General features: G+C 38.3%; 1 protein-coding gene across 16 annotated transcripts in view; it reads left to right on the forward strand.

Moving 5' to 3' along the window:
- ZBTB20 (zinc finger and BTB domain containing 20) overlaps nucleotides 1-22,985 on the forward strand; it is an 845,365-nt gene that overhangs the window by 453,619 nt on the left and 368,761 nt on the right. For all 16 annotated transcript variants that reach the window (XM_033211209.1, XM_033211197.1, XM_033211201.1 and 13 more), the window contains one exon: nucleotides 1,993-2,040. The gene's annotated coding sequence lies outside the window, so the exon portion shown is untranslated. The remainder of the gene's footprint in view (nucleotides 1-1,992; nucleotides 2,041-22,985) is intronic.

Genomic DNA, 22,985 nt, shown 5'->3' on the forward strand with positions numbered 1-22,985 from the left:
ATAGTTGAAGGTATCTCATTATAAAAGAAGCAGAGGAAAATTCTTTGAACTTTCTCCCTGCTTCCTGTTGTCAGAATAGCTTCCATTTTCATCTGGGTGGGTTTTCACGCTCTCTGAACCATGCTAGGGCAGGACTGACCTTTCAAAGCTCGATGTGTGCCAATGTAGACTTCTCAGCTCTCATTTTCTGTTGTAACCAAGGCCTTGGGAACACTTTAGCTGTTTCTCATTTTTCTATTTTTTTATTTTTTTAATATGGGATCCAGGCTTAGGACAGGTGGCCGGCCTAAGTTTTCTGTTCCATGGACATGCAAGAAAAGAAGCTAGGGAGAATTTTAAACAGTTCAAATGTTTCATAAGTCTTTAACAACTCTTTCATCCTAGCTTTTCTTATTGCTGTTGGCAGTAGGGATAGATTTTTTCTTTTAATGTGGCAACAAGAACCTCAGTTTACTGACTTACCTTTTCAAGGAGAATCAGTCCAGTTATGTCTGGCACATAGTAGTACCATCAAAAATATTTTCCATGTTTCAGTGAACTGGTAAGGGACCTGCTATGGCCATCCCTCCAGAGTGCTGGTGCAGGTAAGCAGTAAGCCATGCAAGTAATAAAGGGTAAGAAGAAACCTGATACAGAACTCTTCAGGCTCTAGTAGTGGACAGATCACTTCATTTTATGAGAAAACCCTTGTTATCCTTTCTGCCTTTATAAAAGAAGCAAATTTCAGAAGACAATTTTACGTCTTTCCTAGAGGTTCTTTTTAGGGGTCGGTGCTGCATAGACTGTTGGCTCATTTAACAAACATAATTTTTGGCAAGCTACTTTGGTGATCCTCATTAAGTTTCATATGCAAATGTGTTAGGTGCTTATGATTCTAGCTATCGAATATGCTCCTCATGCACTCTGCCACAGGGTCCTTTGAATCTTGGCTTTTCTTATTTTCTCCGGACAATTGTTTTTGGACTTCTTTTGTTTATGTAGGTCTGACGATGGTAACTATTAAAAAACTTCTATAGGGTTCTTCTTTTATATAGTGTTACATTACTTTTAGCTACATGAATTCCTGATTTTTCTAAATCCATTTTGGCTTAAAGTAATCATGCTGGCCATTTTCAAGGCTTTCATTGTCGTAGTGGTATTGGGGGTGCTGGGTGATATGTGGGAAAACCACCTGTAGCTTCTAAATGTTAAAGGCATTGAAAAGCTTGTAGAATGATTGATAGACTGCTGCCTGTTAGACGAGCAATTTTTAAAATGCGGATTATATAATATTTAAAGACTTTGTTGCTTCACAGTAGAAGCTTTTTAAATGTTAATTTGGGTTTTGTTTTGTTGTTCTATGACTTCGCATAAAAGATTTTGGATCTAAAAGGCTTCAGTTCACTCGTTCCATTTGTCTTACAGGACTTGGAATATAATACTATACATTTATTTATAATCATAAAGGAGGATAAGGCCAATAACTCACAACTCATGAAACCAAGGGTAAATAATCCATAGCTTATTCTCCCACCATTGCCACAATATTTGTAACACAAATAACAAACAACTAAAAACAAAGAGAAACCAGTTTGTTTTTGTTGACAAAACGTTTGATCAAAATTACAGTAAAGTTCAAATGGAGCTGCAAATCCTAGTGGTTTACAATGGTTTGATTTATTTTTTTAAACAGACCATGGATAATTAACCATAAAATATAACCTTCTCAGCACAAGTTACAGTGAATTACAGAAATGGGCAACAAGTCATTCATAACTGGTTGCAACTGGTTAGAGACCTTAAAGTAAAACGTGCAGGCAGTTACAAAAGCTACTTTCTTAGTGCACAATTCTATTTCCATTCCCAAAGGGAAACATCCTTTACTTTTTGTATACTACCACTAAGTCAGTATCCCAAAGTGAGGAATAAATGGGGTATTTTCTATGATTACCATGTTGTCATACATTCATTAAAATAAATACCTAGTACTTACCCATACTCTTTTTATTTCAGAATGTTTCATCATTACTAACAGGATATTCCTCATGATATTGCTGTCTGGTAAGTAACTCTCATTATCTGTAAATGGCAGTCCAAAACATTGAGGTGCAAAGAAGTCAAATATATTTCCATGAACCTCAGATAATATGAGATCCAAAGGCTGTGGTGAGTCTTTGGGTCTAAACTTTAGCAATACTAAAGTTTCACAGAACATATTTTGACATTAGTAAAGGATAGATCTTTAATATCCTATTTGTTTATTTGTTCATTTGAAATACCAGCATTTAGAAGAATAAGAAACATGACCTCCCGAACCTATTATCACAGATTTTGGCAAATATTTTAGAACGACTCTGCTAAACAAGATGGAAGTACTCAAAGGACTTGTTTGGAAGGCCCTCCATAGAGATACATTTCCAAAGGAGACTCCTGAGTGGACAGAAGGGGTGATAGGGTGAAGTTGAGCACTGATGTTTCCTGTGTGGAACACTGTATGTTTTGAAAAAAAAACCTCAAAACCCTCCAAACACATTTGGTGATTCTTTGAACTACCCATTAGTATTCTGTGGTATTCTGTACATTTGAAATGCATTGGCTTCATTTGGATCAATCTTAAAATCAGACATGATTGCTCTTGTACTTACCAACAAGCCTAAAGGGAAAATACCCTTTAGAGACATGAATATGACTATCCTCTTTTACCAGTTAAGTAAGAGGACCAAGACCAGGGCTACAGATGAGCATAGGCTTGAAGATTTTTCTAGGTGTCTTTTAGTGAAAATTTGTAAAGTTTGTAAAGTTTCGAAAAGATTGGTATTGTGGCCTTCTAGAGTTCTTGATATTTCCATGACTGGGAGAAGAGTGCAGGTCAAGACTAGAGGTGTATGGATAAAGTATTATCCAATCAGAGCTTGAAACAGCTGACTTTACTAGAGGCTGACCTGCACTGAAATACACTGGCAAATATACTGGAGAGGGAGGAGGAGGAAAAGGGTGACTTGCCTGGCATCTAACTGTGTTCTGCCTGGCTCCATCTAGGCCTATTTAGTCATGAACATCATATTCATCCAAATCTTTAAAAGTTACACTCTTGACTTCGCTTTATATCAATGTGCATAAAATGAGGGAAATAATCTCTTGTGGTAATAAAGATAGTTTTCTAAAGAGACTTTCCATATCTATTGTGCATAATCCATAGTTGTCACTGTGTTGTTTCTGATTCTGTTGCACATCTATCTCTGTCTCTCTGAACATATCTATCTCACCAGTGAAGGCCAGGAGCCTTCAGGATTGTAGCTCCACCTCCCTCCCCACTCCCATGCTTTACTTGCTATGCTACCCCAAAAGAAACTCATATTAGTGTAAGCCTCAGGAGCTCAAGGGAAAGTCTTATTTGGTAACTTTAATTTGTCGCTCCTTTTGCATTTATCACAAAATGATCTCATCACAAAAAGGCCTGAATTTCACACTTTTGCTGGCTTGCAAACAAGCTAGTTTCTTCCCTATTTCTATCCAACACAGAGAAAGCTCTTTATGTTTCTATGATCAGATAAAATCTGTATTGATGTTTCTTTTCCTGTGGGTGTATTTCCCTTCTAGGTATGAAGATTTAAGCTATCTGGGCAATGCTGTGTGTTTGCAGTTTCTCTGTTTCAGTAAATGAAAAGCTCCTTGGGAAAGGACAGCACATCTTTTCCACTAATGAATAAATATTTATTTTCATTTTAAAATGATACATGCTCATTAAAAATAATTTAGAAAAACACATAGGAGTAAAATGAAGAAAAATTAAAGTAATTATTTCTATAATTTAAATCCAATCATTAATAACCATTTGATATATTTCCTTACTCTCATTTTCCCCTGAGGATATATTTTTAAAACATGATGTTATCATACTTTCTATATAATTTTGTGTCCTGCTTTCAAAATTTAACCTAAGAAATATGTAATTACATAGGCTTTGTAAACATTTAAAATAAATATATGATATTGCTGCAGAGGAATAGCTCATTTAACCTAAATGCCCAACAAGAACATCATTATTATTATTTATTTTTTATAGCTCCATAATACCTTGCATAAACAGTAAATGAATCAGTCAACAAATAATAAATGAATAAAAGTTCAAATCAGTATATGTTTTTAAATTTTTTATCATAAAAAATCTTAAATTCATGAATATAGACAAATTACTATAATGAACTCCCATGTACTCATCACCAGCTTGCACAATGATGGCCTGTTATTTTCTCACTATATCGCAATGTTATTTTGAAGCAAACCCCAGACATCGTAGCATTTAGTACATCATTATTTCAGATCCATCAGGATGTTTTTTACATGTTAATGTTAAAACAATTCAATAAATAGTTCTTATTATTGTATATAGTAGTGTTTTTCTTCATAGTATCCTGACATCGTATTTTCTAACATGTAACAATTGATTGTACAATCTCATCAGTGAGTTCCCTAATATTCTTAGACACATCTTTAAGCCAGAGGGCAATTTGGTTGCCTAGAGAAATATTTCACAGATTTGGCTAGGTTTCTTGGGGGAACTATTTTCTTTTGGTCCTTTTTTTACTTGACTCAAATTTAGGATGATAATTTGCATGCCAGATCTATACAGCATTAATTATACTTATTATTGAGTTTAAGCATGTGTTGAATACAATTCCTTACCTGAGGTGAAAGGAAAGCATAGTCTCCTGATCACTTAGAACTCCAGTCTGGCTGCAGCCAACCAATATCAGATAAATATGGCAAATCTACTTAAATCAAATGTAACACTGGCTTTAAAAGTTTATAATTTTTAATTAAGGTTATTGACAGACATGAAAAACATGGGATGGGTATGTGAGGCATTTAGAAATATGTAAAAGGGGGACTTGTATAATAAAAATCTGAATCCTATTTTTAAACACCACGTTTGGGGGGAAAGAAATTATGCATTGTATGACAAAGAGTACTCTCTGTGCTTGTATTATTGCTCTAGTTTATTCTAAAAATATTTTAGAGAACCCTCTATGAGCCAGCTTTCCATAGCTAGCCTAGATCCTTTACATACAGAGTTCCACAGATGAGGAATGCTCTGTACAAATCAGGCTGTCTGTAGAGAACCTGTATCTGGAGACTTGGGCTGTTTCACTGTCTTCGAATTGTAGGTCAGTGACTATTCAGTAGTGATGTGTTGTCCAACAGGTGTATTACACTCATCAGAAATTCAGGCTATAACTATACAACATACTGCATCAGTATAAACTGAATTTATGTGTTACTCAGGTCTATTTAATCTTAGGAGCACATTTTCCATTGGCCTCGAAAGTGAGTAGCTTGAATATTGATGTGCCTAACCCTTGGGGAAGAAAAAAAGTTTCTCCACCACACTAAATCTCTAGAAAAATTTGAGGGTTTACAGTATGGACATATACAAAATATTTTCAGCCAAAACTGGTAGAGCAAAGCATATGGAAAAAAAAAAAGAGAAAGTCATAACATTAGCAATAAACTATCCCAAGCAAACAGAGAGCATATGTAAAATTTGTCAGATTAGATGGTATAAACAATACAAACTCTTTTTTTTTCCATTTCTTTTTACCCTCTGAATCTTCTGATTATTTTGTCTCCCTTACTCTGAGCCTGTCATCATCATCATTAAAATATCAGAAAAGGTTAGAACTATATCGGTGGCTTGGCTAAGGCAGGTGCAACAAGAAAAGACCAGTAGGAACTAGCCACTATAGTATTTTAAAGCTACAACTCTTCTCCACTTCTTTCAGCATCCTGCTCTTACATGTGGTATTAAATTATGTGTCTCATATCACATAAACCTAGAATGTAAACTGCCTTTTAAAAAGAGCCATAAGTTTACCCACGGTTCTTTCTAGCTTATGTATTATATATTTCACCCAAGTGAACCATCAATGCCTCATCATTCTAATAGCTGTAATAACAATAATTATTATTAATGATAGCATTTGCTTCTTGGTATATGTACATGTACACCTTTTTCTCTTGCTTCAGGTTTCCTTATCCTTGGCCTCTTTGGCTATTGGTGCTAGTTCAATTGTTGTTACATTTGTGACCTCACATATCCTCAAGCTATAAAACATTTCTTAGAACAAACTAGTACAATATACCTTCCACCTCCTTCCCCCCAATTAAGCTCAAAATTGTGGTTAGATGTTTCTGCTTATGTAAGGCAGGGAATCCTTGGCAAATAGCCCCATCAACCAAGATTTTCATTTTAGACCTAAGGATACCAATACATGTCACAAAAGCAAGATAAGTGGTTTGTTCAGATCATCATATCCCTATTTAATGAAGCTGACATATTTTCTGAATAAACTTTATTGGATGTATAACACAGGATCATGCACAACTGCCATAAGATGAGATTTATGGCATTACCATAATGAGATAACTTTGGTGATTCTACTCTACCTAGGGTGGTGAGGGAAGAATAAAAACCCACTCAAGACAAAAATATTCAAGAAAATGGTTCTGTAGTCAGCTCATTCCTTTCATGGTGGAAGTGTTAAAGAGAGAAATCTTCACTTTTTTCTTCCTCTTACCTAGAGAATACTTTCTTCTTACCTAGAGTCTGTGATATGAAGAATAAGCTCTGTAGATGGTCTTATCTTATGTGGATTGGTTCACGGGAGACTATGCTAGGCTCCATAGAGAACTGGTTCTGTATGTTCTGTCCCCCTCTATGAAAACATTCCTAACCGTACTGTTGATGTATACATTTTGGTCAAAAGTAATTTGCTTTCTGGGTATTTGATGGCCACTCTGTGAATCAACCTAATGTATTTGTGGTATGGAAATCTGTAACCTCTGAATACTAAGTTTAAAGACTCTTATAATTAATTATTGAAAGGCACTTTAGCCCTTAACTATTTCTCTCTTTGGAGAAACAAGTTGATTGGTTAATCATGTCTTTGTTTATTTTTATTGTTGTTGCTGTACACATTGCACATAAAACAGGAAAGAGGAAAGGCTGTTTGTAAGAGGTAATTACAATGGCAAAATTGTATTTTCTCTAACTGTTCTCATTTTCTCATGTCTGATTATATCAAGACCTGCACTCTAGAAGTGTGTTTCAGTTTTGCTAAGAAAATGATAGAGGAGAAGAATAAATTCATTTCTATAAAGTGATGTCAAACACAACTTGACACAATTACAAATTTGTTTTTTTTTCTTTTTTCAACTTTTATTTTAGATTCAGAGGATACATGTGTAGGCTTGTTACTTGTGTATATTGTATGATGCTGAGGTTTGGGGTATGAATGATCCCATCACCCAAGTACTGAGCATGTACTGAACAGTTAGTTTGTTTTTTTGTTGTTGTTGTTTTGTTGTTTTTTTGAGATGGAGTCTCACTTTGTCACCCAGGCTGGCTTGCAGTAGTGCAATCTTGGCTCACTGCAACCTTCGTCCCCTGGGTTCAAGTGATTCTCGTGCCTCAGCCTCCCAAGTAGCTGGGATTACAGACATGCGCCATTACACCCAGATAATTTTTGTATTTTTAGTAGAAACAGGGTTTCACCATGTTGTCCAGGCTGGTCTCAAACTCCTGGCCTCAAGTGATCCACCTGCCTTGGCCTCCCAAACTGCTAGGATTACAGGTGTTAGCCACCATGCCCGACCACTGGGAAGACTTTTATTTCTGGTCCCATCTTTTGATACTAAGGATCCAGAGCCAAAGAAGAAACAGAAACTACTTTTAAGACCTTTGGAGATCCAAACCTAGTGGACTCTTAAGAGCTTGTATTATTTCTTGGATGACTTATCCAGCCCTTTGTAGAATCAGAACTCTCACAATTTTCTTTAAATCAAATAAAACCCAAGGGGCTAAGTGGATCTTTAAAATTATTTCCAGGTCATTCTTTCAACAAGTATTTATTGGTTTATTTGTTATTATTTCAACAAACTATGTGACAGGCAAACGTGAACTCTTTTTTTTGTTTTGTTTTGTTTTTACCTTTCAACTCCTTTTATTTATTTACCTATTTATTTTCCTTAAGCAAGTAAATCTCCTTATGGATTGTTAAGGGCCCTGTGCATATTTGCATGTAGCCAAAGATTCAGTCTCTTGCAGGAACTCTGGTTGTCAACTGGTGATCTTGCCTTTGTCTTTTCTCATAGTTCTGCCTGTGGCGCCTGTCACTAGCAGTCAAATAAGGACAATTTTACCATTCTTTCCTGCTGCTCTAATTTTTTTTTAGTGCCGGTACATGAATTTGTTATTCTTTATAATTCCCTTTGAAGTTGGAAATCCAAGGGGAATCTAAAACCGACCAGATGTTTCTGCTGCTGGAAAGGAAAGAGAGTAAGGATTAAGTTTAACAAAAACTTGGTCTCCAGGAAAAAAAAAAAAAAATCATTTCAGCTGGAAATCATCTTTAAATGCATTCATTTGCTACATATCTGTTAGTTAATTTACATTTACTGGTCCTTCATAGGCAATATCCTCTATCAATGTACTCTGGGGAAAAATCATACATTTTGTGAACAAATAGACCCATGTTGTGGTTTGCTCAGGCCCATTTCCCTTATGGAGTTTTAGTTCTATTACTCTGCGTATTTTTCTCACATGCCTTATACTGAAGTTATTCTGTTGCTCCTGTTATTGTTATTGTTGTTGTTGTTGTTGTTGTTGAAGGTTCACTATCATATCACATAAAGTCTGGAGACCATTTCTGCAAACTGATCCAAGAGGGTGAGGTCAATACAGCCTGTGGTTAGGGAGGGAAGGAAGGAAGTTCTGCCAAACTGCTTAGCCTTTATGGAGAACTTCATTCTCGTTAGAGATATGTAGATCAAAACAAGAACAAGAGTGATGAAGGCCTTCAGGGGGAATAAAGAGAAAGTCTTGTGGTTTTTCAAGGATTCAGATGACGTTGTAGACAGTGTGAATAAACAGGTTGGGAAATGAAAAATAGAGAAAGGTATATTAGAAAACAAAAGAGAAAGGGGCATATGTGAGACACATTTATAGGACCTCTCAGAATAGGTGCCCAAGGCTTCAGGCTCAATACACAAAGGCTTCGAAGAGCAATTAAAAAATAAAATTAGAGAAGAGTCTTAAAAATCAATCAGAATGTTTTGGCGGTTTGCTTAATACCTCACAAAAGCATTGGATTGAAGAGATGGATATTTTATTTGCTTGTTTCCTGCACAGCATCTCTCATACTATCCTCCTCAGTTGTTCTCTGGATTTCCTAGGCTTCCCTAGGTTTGCAGAAGGGCCGAAAATTCTGTGAAGAACGGCTTCTCACTCCTTACCTTGCTCAGTGGATTTAAACATTTAGAAACATTTCCTACACCTCACTGTCACAAGGGATGAATACTCACCACTCAGAGTTTCTATTACCCTACCATCTCTTATTTTTAAATAGAAAGTCTGAGTCCTCAGTAATTATATTAAGCTTCTTAAGCTGCACATATCAATTGCATATACCATTTTAAGCATTTTTCAGTCTTTTTAAAGAGAGAGTAGAGGAAAAGACAGAGAGAAATCACTTAGCAGCTGATTCACTTATTTTAAGCAGCTTTCTTCATTTTAAAATATAAAAAATTCAGGTTCTGGAACATTGGGTGATTTGAATGTTCTATAAAGATTTGAAAAAAAGATTTTTTTTTTAAATTATATGTTCTACATTCAGGGACCTGGATTTTCAGTTTAGTCCTTAAAAAAACAGGTTTGTGAAGTAAAGGAGTTTTCAATCTAAACACTTTTCTTCTTCCTTTTCATTTATTTATTATTATTATTACTATTCTCTTTTGTCAAAGCATATGGTATGAAAAGCATTTATGTTGGTCTCACTACTGACAGAGCTTAACCTAATAATCCAAGACTTGGAACTTGGTATTTCAATAAAGGAAACACTGTTTGAGGTATTTTCCATTCAAATCAGCATCAAAAGTTTTTAATTAACACCATCAGAAATTAATGGACTGAATGAATGCAAGACACGGTTCCTACATACCCCTTTACTGGGAACAAGACAGCAAGTGGGATCCATTGTGTATGTTTGTATTTTATAATGTATTTTTATTTACTTATTGAAGCAGAGTCCCAGCTGCACGTTGCGTAGCAGAGCTACAAGAGTGAAACCTGCCGAGGGCTGCTTCACTCCAGCAGTTTCATTTTGCTCACTGATTGTTGTCCTGAGTTCTTTGTGATTGTAATTGGTTAGAAAGTTTGAAATTAGCAAGTCCTTGTCAGCTCATGAAAGCTTTGAAATCATGAGGCTTGATACAGCTATCAAGCCTGCTGATGCCTAATCACTTTTCGAGCTAAGAACCTCCAGAGCGGTGAACATTCTCAGTCCCCAGGCTTTACCTCAATCACCAATTCACCACCCTCTGGAGCTCCTTGTCTTGGATGGTGGCTTTGTTTGGGGCCCTTTCTTTTCCATCACTGAAGCCTATACCGGGATGAAGAGATTTTGGACTGACTAATGGGGATGGGGGTTGTTAGGAAATGAGAGCAAATGGGAAAACAGAATGATGTAGGGGATCAAGGGAATAGGGAGGAAGGAAAAGGGGTAGAAAGAGCATAAAAGAAAAAGGAAGCGGGATATAAGATGGAAAGAGCTTTGTAAATATTGACATTTAGATTCTGTGCAACTGGATTTGATATCTCAGGATAGAACTCACTGATAGAACCTAAATGGTCCCCAGGGCTCTTTATTTTTTCAGACCTTTTTTTTAAAAGCTTGCCCACTCATTGTCAAAGGGAAGATATGTGTGTTCATATAACCTACTTACCCTGCCACCACCCCATTTGTGAGGACCAGGAATACAATATTTTCCTTTATACATTATGTTAGAGGAATGAGGGGTTTATCAACTCCTCTCCTGTAACAATGAAAGTATCCATTGTTTATCCCTATGCTTGGAGTCCCCAAACCAATTTTCTCCAGAAAACTCTTTCACAGCTTGGTACATTTTTAAATAACCCCACCTTCATCCTTGTAGCAAAGAAGGAGCTGCTCAGGCAGGGTGAACTAAAGTAGATAGATATTGTCAGCAATGATGAAATGTTTCCAAATGCTTAAAGGTCTTAATAACTTTCTGTATATCTAACTCATTTATGTTCAAAGACCTCAAGCTTCATACATTTAGGTGCAACTCTTAACCTTTCCCAATTTCTCCTATACTTTAATAAAAACAAAAGTAAATGCAAACCAGATACAAAAACAACAACACAAATCTTAATGCCATGAATTCAGAATGTCAGAAAAATTTTCAATAGGCCCCATTATGGCAAAACGCTGCAAAAATGCTTCAGCATGTTGGGAAAAGCTCCCTAAAGTCATTCAACCATTTCTTCCCTGAAATATGGGAAGATGAATATATATTAGACTCCTAGAAGAAAATAATTGGTGAATGAGTGTCAGGATTTTCATAAGCACTGCTAAAAATCTGATCTTGCCATCATAACAAGAGAATCAGTTAAGCCTATTAACAACACATCATTTTTCTTAGGTGGACAGTGTAGGATTTACTGTCCCAAAGTTTGACTTCATGCAGGAGTTAGAGGAGACACTTTGTTTGGAATATCATTTAGTAAAGAAGATGCAGCCTAACCTTCCCCAGACCATACATTAAAGGATGCAATATCAGACTACACAGTATATTATACACCACCGCCCCCCACCCCAAGTCTTTACAGGCTTCTGTAGCTGATATGTCTGTCAAAATCCTGTCATGGTCCCTCAGAGATGTCAGGCAGTACTGCCATGGTCCCTTCAGCTGCACCTGAAGCCGTTCTCTGCTAACCTGGACTCCCACCTCAAGTATGCTTTTCCTTCTGCCCCAGGACCTTTTCCAATGCTGGAAGATCTCAAAAAGTCTAGGATGGGGAGAGTGGGGCTTACAGAAGTCGAACTTAATGCCCTGGGGAACCTCTCAACTAAAGGAGGAATAGAACTGGAAAAAGAGATGTTCCAGCCTCTATTTCTTTATAATGTCTACCTCTGTAGCCATTCTGTACAAATCTCAGAGATCCTGGCCATTCCTTGTTATTGTCTTGCCCTCTGAGATTACCTTCTAAGTTACTGCCTGTACCCAAGCCTTTGGAGAGAACCTTAAATGAGCCAGGTACTCAGGTTGGTTTGTTTGTATTATCAATTTGCAGCAACTTCTTCTCTACTGTTGACTGCCCCCCATGATTTATTGTCCATTCATAGCCTGATTCCCAAAGCTAGATAGAAGCCCAATTGCTCACCTCAATATATTATTAAAACATGAAGGGAGAGACATTGTTTTATTCACTTGTGGCCTCCTGAATCTAGCACAGCCCAGAAACATAGCTGGTGCTTAATTAATGTTTGTTGAATGAACTAATAAATGCATAGTTTACACCAATAAGTTTTGCCAATAATAAGAGATATTAGGTTTGTTTCAATTAAGTGTGAAGTGTGTTACAATAAATGTTACTAATAAATTTCTGAAAAAAATATTTATTTATTTATTTATTTATTTTGAGATTGTGTCTCACTCTTTTGCCCAGGCTCGAGTGAGGTGGTGCGATCTCAGCTCACTGCATCCTCTGCCTCCCAGGTTCAAGCAATTCTCCTGCTTCAGCCTCCTGAGTAGCTGGGATTACAGGCGCAGGCCACCATGCCCAGCTAATTTTTATATTTTTAGTAGAGACGGGGTTCCTCCATGTTGGCCAGGCTGGTCTCGAACTCCTGACCCCAAGTGATCCGCCCACCTCGGCCTCCCAAAGTGCTGGGATTACAGGCGTGGGCCACTGTGCCTGACCTGAAGTATAGGTATATGGTTTACTCTTTTAAAAATTTAATTAAAACAAACACAAGATTATTCCTATGAAAAAGTCACACTTCTACACTTAAGTTTTCTAATATGTTTTATTAAGTGGGAGAAAACAGATGACGTTTTAGTTTGTACTCCAAAAAATTGCAAATAACCCTTGGTTAAACCCAGGGGAATATAAACCCGGGTGGCAGTATGTACCACCATTTGAAGTATCTGCTCAAGGTCAACAGGCTTTTTTTTTTTTTAAACGGAGTCTTGCTCTGTCGCCCAGGCTGGAGTGCAGTGGCCGGATCTCTGCTCACTGCAAGCTCCGCCTCCTGGGTTCACGCCATTCTCCTGCTTCAGCCTCCCGAGTAGCTCGGACTACAGGCGCCCGCCACCGCGCCCAGCTAATTTTTTGTATTTTTAGTAGACCGTGGTCTCGATCTCCAGGTCAACAGGCTTTTAAGTGACACTTTTTGGAGGATATTTGTTGCTGTGATAATACGAAGCCAGCCTAGAATGAGAAATAGTGAAGTCCTGCTGGTGCCTGTTTCCTAGACAGAAAGGTAAGACCCACTCTATCCATAGAGTACTGGTGATGAGTCCACCTTCCATGAGACAGATTAATAAGGCTCCCCAACACAAATGACAATGGAATGGAGAGTTCAGAACTCTCTTTCTGTACCTCAGTGTCCAAGACATGGATATGTAAAGATTTTTTTCTGGGGTATGGTGACCAAGATGATCACCTTAACATCACAGGCCTACTCCTCTTTAACCAAATGTCCCCGTCTGGACTGAAGAAACTAAAGAATGAGGAATAGTCCAGCAAAAGGTACGTTAATTTTCCAAGTAGTTTACTTTGGCTCCAGGTAAGTACAAAAGGACATGATATTCCATGTTAGCTATATTTCTCTCTGAAAAAAAGAAAAAAATTCCTACTTTTAGAAAAGTTTATCAAGCATTTAATCTAGGAAGATAAACTATTGACAACTACGGAATTTGTTCCCCCAGACAATACCTAAATCCTCTGCTCATTTCATGTTTACTAATATTTCATTAGTCAAAGCAAGTCACTTAACCAAGCTCAAAGCCAAGGGACAGAGATATGTATCCCATCTCCCACATTAACACATACTCTACTGAGAGTTACGTTAAAGTCTTATGGTAAAGTTTATGGATGGAAAGTTCTATTATAGAGAGGGAGTGAAGAATTAGACAAAGTAATCCAGTCTGTCACGTGTATTATTGGTTTGGACTCAGAAACAAATGGCTTGAATAAAAAACTTAAGAAGCCTGATGAGGTATAAGGGACTTTTGTGTTAGTGGTTGATACCACATTTACAATCACAGTCTCTCTAATCACCTTCAGGGGCTTTCATCATAGATTACTTTTGAATACATCAATTATGGTAAGCACTGAATAGACAATAACGGTCAGATAAAACACAGTAGGATAGAGATGAACAGCATGGATTCTATTCCAGCTCTATCACTGAGGGTGAAATCTCACACATTTCTACTGATTTTTGCCCCCTCAGTATTATGATCTCGAAAAAGGAATACTACTCTTCTTTTTTATTTTTTCTTAGTATAGAAAGCATACAAAAGCCAGTGTAGAATTCCGTGCGTAGCACAAATTACAAGAGGACAATTAAATCACCTACAATCATCTAGAAGTAATTTGTTTTCAAACTTTGAGGATATACCTTTATAATCATTTTTTTTTCCTGTGTATATATACCCTTTTTGTTTTTGGTAAAACACTGAACACTGTTCCTACTTTTGTCTCTTAAATCTGTGTTGTGAGTAACATTCTATGCCTTCTGTGCCTTTAAATAATCTTCAGTGTCATTTTAGTGAAGATTTAGTCTACATTCACCATAGTTTTTTTGTGAAATTTAAATCAGATGTCATAAAGTCTTTAGAAAGCAGAATATACCTTGAAAATAAAGGTATTATTATTATTATTACAGAATTTTAGAGATTGAAGGAAAAAAAGAAGCTAACATTTCATGAAGACCTACTCTGTGCCATGCCATGTGCCTAGAACTTTGTTTAACCCATTTCATTTAATAACCTTTCAACCTAATGAAGCAATATAGCATGATGGTTAAACTCTGTGGGCTATAGGCTGTCTAGTTCAGCTGCACAGCTGCTAACTAGCTTTATGACTTTTCAAACGTTTATCTTCTTTTTGGCTTAGTTTCTATGTTACAAAATGGCAATAATAATAATAGCACTCACCTCCAAAAGATTGTTGTAGGATTAAATGATCGGATAGGTTCAAAATGTTAGGAACAGTAGTATTCAATAAACATTAGTTATTATTTGCTATCTTCCCCACTACCCCATAAACCTTCTATTAAAATACAAATCCACATTGATTTTAACTTCTTTGGTGTAGAAGTGTGTTCTTTTTTTTATTTATTTATTTATTTTATTTTATTATACTTTAAGTTCTAGGGTACATGTGCATGACGTTTATATCATGTATAACTCCCCAATGCAATCCCTCCCTCCTCCCCCCTCCCCATGATAGGCCCCAGTGTGTGATGTTCCCCTTCCCGAGTCCAAGTGATCTCATTGTTCAGTTCCCACCTATGAGTGAGAACATGCGGTGTTTGGTTTTCTCTTCTTGTGATAGTTTGCTAAGAATGATGGATTCCAGCTGCATCCATGTCCCTACAAAAGACGCAAACTCATCCTTTTTTATGGCTGCATAGTATTCCATGGTGTATATGTGCCACATTTTCTTAATCCAGTCTGTCACAGATGGACATTTGGGTTGATTCCAAGTCTTTGCTATTGTGAATAGTGCCGCAATAAACATACGTGTGCATGTGTCTTTGTAGTAGAGTAATTTAGAATCCTTTGGGTATATACCCAGTAGTGGGATGGCTGGGTCATATGGTACATCTAGTTCTAGATCCTTGAGGAATCGCCATACTGTTTTCCATAATGGTTGAACTAGTTTACAATCCCACCAACAGTGTAAAAGTGTTCCTATTTCTCCACATCCTCTCCAACACCTGTTGTTTCCTGACTTCTTAATGATTGCCATTCTAACTGGTGTGAGATGGTATCTCATTGTGGTTTTGATTTGCATTTCTCTGATGGCCAGTGATGATGAGCATTTTTTCATGTGTCTGTTGGCTGTATGGATGTCTTCTTTTGAGAAATGTCTGTTCATATCCTTTCCCCACTTTTTGATGGGGTTGTTTGCTTTTTTCTTGTATATTTGTTTGAGTTCTTTGTAGATTCTGGATATTAGCCCTTTGTCAGATGAGTAGGTTGCAAAAATTTTCTCCCATTCTGTAGGTTGCCTGTTCACTCTGATGGTAGTTTCTTTTGCTGTGCAAAAGCTCTTTAGTTTAATTAGATCCCATGTGTCAATTTTTGCTTTTGCTGCCGTTGCTTTTGGTGTTTTAGACATGAAGTCCTTGCCCATGCCTATGTCCTGAATGGTACTACCTAGATTTTCTTCTAGGGTTTTTATGGTATTAGGTCTAACATTTAAGTCTCTGATCCATCTTGAATTAATTTTCGTATAAGGGGTAAGGAAAGGATCCAGTTTCAGCTTTCTACTTATGGCTAGCCAATTTTCCCAGCACCATTTATTAAATAGGGAATCCTTTCCCCATTTCTTGTTTTTGTCAGGTTTGTCAAAGATCAGATGGCTGTAGATGTGTGGTATTATTTCTGAGGACTCTGTTCTGTTCCATTGGTCTATATCTCTGTTGTGGTACCAGTACCATGCTGTTTTGGTTACTGTAGCCTTGTAGTATAGTTGGAAGTCAGGTAGCGTGACGCCTCCAGCTTTGTCCTTTTGACTTAGGATTGTCTTGGCAATGCGGGCTCTTTTTTGGTTCCATATGAACTTTAAAGCCGTTTTTTCCAATTCTGTGAAGAAACTCATTGGTAGCTTGATGGGGATGGCATTGAATCTATAAATAACCTTGGGCAGTATGGCCATTTTCACGATATTGATTCTTCCTATCCATGAGCATGGTATGTTCTTCCATTTGTTTGTGTCCTCTTTGATTTCACTGAGCAGTGGTTTGTAGTTCTCCTTGAAGAGGTCCTTTACATCCCTTGTAAGCTGGATTCCTAGGTATTTTATTCTCTTTGAAGCAATTGTGAATGGAAGTTCATTCCTGATTTGGCTCTCTGCTTGTCTGTTACTGGTGTATAAGAATGCTTGTGATTTTTGCACATTAATTTTGTATCCTGAGACTTTGCTGAAGTTGCTTATCAGCTTAAGGAGATTTTGGGCTGAGACAATGGGGTTTTCTAAATATACAATCATGTCATCTGCAAACAGGGACAATTTGACTTCTTCTTTTCCTAACTGGATACCCTTGATTTCTTTCTCTTGCCTGATTGCCCTAGCCAGAACTTCCAACACGATGTTGAATAGGAGTGGTGAGAGAGGGCATCCCTGTCTTGTGCCAGTTTTCAAAGGGAATTTTTCCAGTTTTTGCCCATTCAGTATGATATTAGCTGTGGGTTTGTCATAAATAGCTCTTATTATTTTGAGGTACGTTCCATCAATACCGAATTTATTGAGCGTTTTTAGCATAAAGGGCTGTTGAATTTTGTCAAAAGCCTTTTCTGCATCTATTGAGATAATCATGTGGTTCTTGTCTTTGGTTCTGTTTATATGCTGGATTACGTTTATTGATTTGCGAATGTTGAACCAGCCTTGCATCCCAGGGATGAAGCCCACTTGATCATGGTGGATAAGCTTTTTGATGTGCTGCTGAATCCGGTTTGCCAGTATTTTATTGAGAATTTTTGCATCGATGTTCATCAGGGATATTGGTCTAAAATTCTCTTTTTTTGTTGTGTCTCTGCCAGGCTTTGGTATCAGGATGATGTTGGCCTCATAAAAAGAGTTGGGGAGGATTCCCTCTTTTTCTATTGATTGAAATAGTTTCAGAAGGAATGGTACCAGCTCCTCCTTGTACCTCTGGTAGAATTCAGCTGTGAATCCATCTGGTCCTGGACTTTTTTTGGTGGGTAGGCTTTTAATTATTGCCTCAATTTCAGAGCCTGCTATTGGTCTATTCAGGGATTCAACTTCTTCCTGGTTTAGTCTTGGGAGAGTGTAAGTGTCCAGGAAATTATCCATTTCTTCTAGATTTTCTAGTTGATTTGCGTAGAGGCATTATAGTATTCTCTGATGGTTGTTTGTATTTCTGTGGGGTCGGTGGTGATATCCCCTTTATCATTTTTTATTGCGACTATTTGATTCCTCTCTCTTTTCTTCTTTATTAGTCTTGCTAGCGGTCTGTCAATTTTGTTGATCTTTTCAAAAAACCAACTCCTGGATTCATTGATTTTTTGGAGGGTTTTTTGTGTCTCTATCTCCTTCAGTTCTGCTCTGATCTTAGTTATTTCTTGCCTTCTGCTAGCTTTTGAATGTGTTTGCTCTTGCCTCTCTAGTTCTTTTAATTGTGATGTTAGAGTGTCCATTTTAGATCTCTCCTGCTTTCTCTTGTGGGCATTTAGTGCTATAAATTTCCCTCTACACACTGCTTTAAATGTGTCCCAGAGATTCTGGTATGTTGTATCTTTGTTCTCATTGGTTTCAAAGAACATCTTTATTTCTGCTTTCATTTCGTTATGTACCCAGTAGTCATTCAGGAGCAGGTTGTTCAGTTTCCATGTAGTTGAGCGGTTTTGATTGAGTTTCTTAGTCCTGAGTTCCAGTTTGATTGCACTGTGGTCTGAGAGACAGTTTGTTATAATTTCTGTTCTTGTACATTTGCTGAGGAGTGCTTTACTTCCAATTATGTGGTCAATTTTGGAATAAGTGAGATGTGGTGCTGAGAAGAATGTATATTCTGTTGATTTGGGGTGGAGAGTTCTATAGATGTCTATTAGGTCCGCTTGGTGCAGAGATGAGTTCAATTCCTGGATATCCTTGTTAACTTTCTGTCTCGTTGATCTGTCTAATGTTGACAGTGGAGTGTTGAAGTCTCCCATTATTATTGTATGGGAGTCTAAGTCTCTTTGTAGGTCTCTAAGGACTTGCTTTATGAATCTGGGTGCTCCTGTATTGGGTGCATAGATATTTAGGAGAGTTAGCTCTTCCTGTTGAATTGATCCCTTTACCATTATGTAATGGCCTTCTTTGTCTCTTTTGATCTTTGATGGTTTAAAGTCTGTTTTATCAGAGACTAGGATTGCAACCCCTGCTTTTTTTTGTTCTCCATTTGCTTGGTAGATCTTCCTCCATCCCTTTATTTTGAGCCTATGTATGTCTCTGCATGTGAGATGGGTCTCCTGAATACAGCAGACTGATGGGTCTTGACTCTTGATCCAGTTTGCCAGTCTGTGTCTTTTAATTGGAGCATTTAGTCCATTGACATTTAAGGTTAATATTGTTATGTGTGAACTTGATCCTGTCATTATGATATTAACTGGTTATTTTGCTCGTTAGTTGATGCAATTTCTTCCTAGCCTCGATGTTCTTTACATTTTGGCATGTTTTTGCAATGGCTGGTACCGCTTGTTCCTTTCCATGTTTAGGGCTTCCTTCAGGGTCTCTTGTAAGGCAGGCCTGGTGGTGACAAAATCTCTAAGCATTTGCTTATCTGTAAAGGATTTTATTTCTCCTTCACTGATGAAGCTTAGTTTGGCTGGATATGAAATTCTGGGTTGAAAATTCTTTTCTTTAAGAACGTTGAATATTGGCCCCCACTCTCTTCTGGCTTGTAGAGTTTCTGCCGAGAGGTCTGCTGTTATTCTGATGGGCTTCCCTTTGTGGGTAACCCGACCTTTCTCTCTGGCTGCCCTTAAGATTTTTTCCTTCATTTCAACTTTGGTGAATCTGGCAATTATGTGTCTTGGAGTTGCTCTTCTGGAGGAGTATCTTTGTGGCGTTCTCTGTATTTCCTGAATTTGAATGTTGGCCTGCCCTACTAGGTTGGGGAAGTTCTCCTGGATGATATCCTGAAGAGTGTTTTCCAACTTGGTTCCATTTTCCCCCTCATTTTCAGGCACCCCAATCAGACGTAGATTTGGTCTTTTTACATAATCCCATACTTCTTGCAGGCTTTGTTCATTTCTTTTTCTTCTTTTTTCTTTTGGTTTCTCTTCTCGCTTCATTTCATTCATTTGATCCTCAATCGCTGATACTCTTTCTTCCAGTTGATCGAGTCGGTTACTGAAGCTTGTGCATTTGTCACGTATTTCTCGTGTCATGGTTTTCATCTCTGTCATTTCGTTTATGATCTTCTCTGCATTAATTAGTCTAGCTGTCAATTCTTCCACTTTTTTTTCAAGATTTTTAGTTTCTTTGCGCTGGGTACGTAATTCCTCCTTTAGCTCTGAGAGGTTTGATGGACTGAAGCCTTCTTCTCTCATCTCGTCAAAGTCATTCTCTGACCAGCTTTGATCCGTTGCTGGCGATGGGCTGCGCTCCTTTGCAGGAGGAGATGCGCTCTTATTTTTTGAATTTCCAGCTTTTCTGCCCTGCTTCTTCCCCATCTTTGTGGTTTTATCTGTCTCTGGTCTTTGATGATGGTGACGTACTGATGGGGTTTTGGTATAGGTGTCCTTCCTGTTTGATAGTTTTCCTTCTGACAGTCAGAAGGACTGTCTGTTGGTCTGTTGGAGATTGCTTGAGGTCCACTCCAGACCCTGTTTGCCTGGGTGTCAGCAGCAGAGGTTGCCGAAGATAGAATATTGCTGAACAGCGAGTGTACCTGTCTGATTCTTTCTTTGGAAGTTTCCTCTCAGGGGTGACTCCACCCTGTGAGGTGTGGGGTGTCAGACTGCCCCTAGTGGGGGATGTCTCCCAGCTAGGCTACTCAGGGGTCAGGGACCCACCTGAGCAGGCAGTCTGTCCATTCTCAGATCTCAACCTCCGCGTTAGGAGATCCACGGCTCTCCCCAAAGCTGTCAGACAGAGTCGTTCGCGTCTGCCACGGCCCCGCTCTTTCCCCTAATGGACTGCAGCTGTGCGCTGTCCGCAGCGGTAGAGTCTACAGAAACAGGCAGGCTTCCTTGAGCTGCTGTGAGCTCCACCCAGTTCGAGCTTCCCAGCGTCTTTGTTTACCTACTTAAGCCTCAGCAATGGCGGGCGCCCCTCCCCCAGCCTCGCTGCTGCCTTGCGGATAGATCGCCGCAGACGGCTGTGTTAGCAGTGAGGGAGGCTCCGTGGGCGTGGGACCCTCCCGGCCAGGTATGGGATATATTCTCCTGGTGTGCCTGTTTCCTTAAAGCGCAGTATTGGGGTGGGAGTTACCCGATTTTCCAGGTGTTGTGTGTCTCAGTTCCCCTCGCTAGGAAAAGGGATTTCCTTCCCCCTTGCGCTTCCAGGTGAGGCGATGCCTCGCCCTGCTTCAGCTCACGCTGGTCAGGCTGCAGCAGCTGACCAGCACCGATTGTCCGGCACTCCCTAGAGAGATGACCCCAGTACCTCAGTTGAAAATGCAGAAATCACCGGTCTTCTGTGTCGCTCGCGCTGGGAGTTGAAGACTGGAGCTGTTCCTATTCGGCCATCTTGCTCCGCCAGAAGTGTGTTCTAAGAAGAGGCAATGCAAAATAAATGGAAAAGCCAAGGACTTTATGATTTTTAAGCCTGGCTCCCAGCCTTCTAATAATTTTGCCTCTGGGAATTTAGTTAAGGTTTACAGGCTGGCTCACACCTGTAATCCCAGCAGTTTGGGAGGCCAAGGCAGGTGGATCACCTGAGGTCAGGAGTTTGAGACCAGCCTGGCCAACATGGCAAAACCCCAATTCTACTAACAATACAAAAATTAGCTGGGCTTGGTGGTACACGCCCATAGTCCCAGCTACTTGGGAGGCTGAGGCAAAAGAATCCTTTAAACCCAGGAGACAGAGGTTGCCGTGAGCCAAGATCGCACCACACACTCCAGTCTGGGTGACAAAGTGAGACTCCATCTCAAAAAAAGTGAAAATAAAAATAAAAAATAAAATAAAAATTGTACACTCCGTTATGTTTTTATTTAAAATGGGTAAATACTAACAATCTAAAGGTTTTTAAATGAGAATTTAAATGAGATAATATGTGTTTAGAATCTACTATCTTGCCTAAATAAGAAATGGCTTTGTAAATGTTAGTCTTTCTACTCTTGCATTGCCATTAAATAGTTGTATTTGTTTTAACAATTAGGATCTCTGGGCAGGTAAATTTATATACTTTTACCATTACCACAGGCACTCATGCATTAGTGTGAGACAGTCAATAATTACCTAAAGACTATATGGAGGCAGTGGTGCTAAGTAGTAAGCTGGTATATTTCTTGGCTTTCTGCAGTTTATCACCAGTTTTCCCTGACTCTAGCATGATCTGTACCCTGCAGATGTCCCCACTGTTTTTTGATTCAGTAACAATCATTGTCAAACAATAGATTTCTCTTTTGTATCTAGTTGATGTGCAAAGGTTTTTATTCAAATTAACAGAAAACATTTTCATAAAGCAGCTTTTAATTTCTTCAACAGGCATACAAGATTACTAAATGAATGAAATAGGCAGAGAGAATGATTGAATGAATGACTATCTTATTCATCTAATAGTTACTGAGCACTGGTTATGACATTGTAGCATTTGGACATCATTACTTGGCCAAGTATATCAATGCAGTGTGCCTCTTTTTTTTGTTTGTAAAACTTAGACAAGAGTCAAGGTCAATGCCCTCAGGCTGTTAACTGTTTAGATTCTAGAAAGAAACTTGGAGATCAATAGCTTCAATATAAAATAGAGTAAAGTAGATACTGTTATAGAAGAATAGCCAAGGCATTGTGGTTAATTCTTTTTTTTTTTTATCACATCTTTAAAAAAATTTTTTGATGTTATACTTTAAGTTCTGGGGTACATGTGCAGAACATACAGGTTTATTACATAGGTATACACATGCCATGGTGGTTTACTGCACCCATCAACCCATCATCTACATTAGGTATTTCTCCTAATGCTATCCCTCTCCTAACCCCAGACCCCCAGATAGGCCCCGGTGTGTAATGTTCCCCTCCCTGTGTCCATGTGTTCTCATTGTTCAGCTCCCACTTATGAGTGAGAACATGCGGTGTTTGGTTTTCTGCTCCTGTGTTAATGATGGTTTCCAGCTTCATCCATGTCCCTGCAAAGGACATGAAGTCATCCTTTTTTATGACTGCATAGTATTCCATGGTATATATGTGCCACATTTTCTTTATCCAGTCTATCATTGATGGGCATTTGGGTCGGTTCC

This window comes from Trachypithecus francoisi, unplaced genomic scaffold, assembly GCF_009764315.1.
Source record: "Trachypithecus francoisi isolate TF-2019V2 unplaced genomic scaffold, Tfra_2.0 Lachesis_group0, whole genome shotgun sequence".
Taxonomy (NCBI): domain Eukaryota; kingdom Metazoa; phylum Chordata; class Mammalia; order Primates; family Cercopithecidae; genus Trachypithecus; species Trachypithecus francoisi.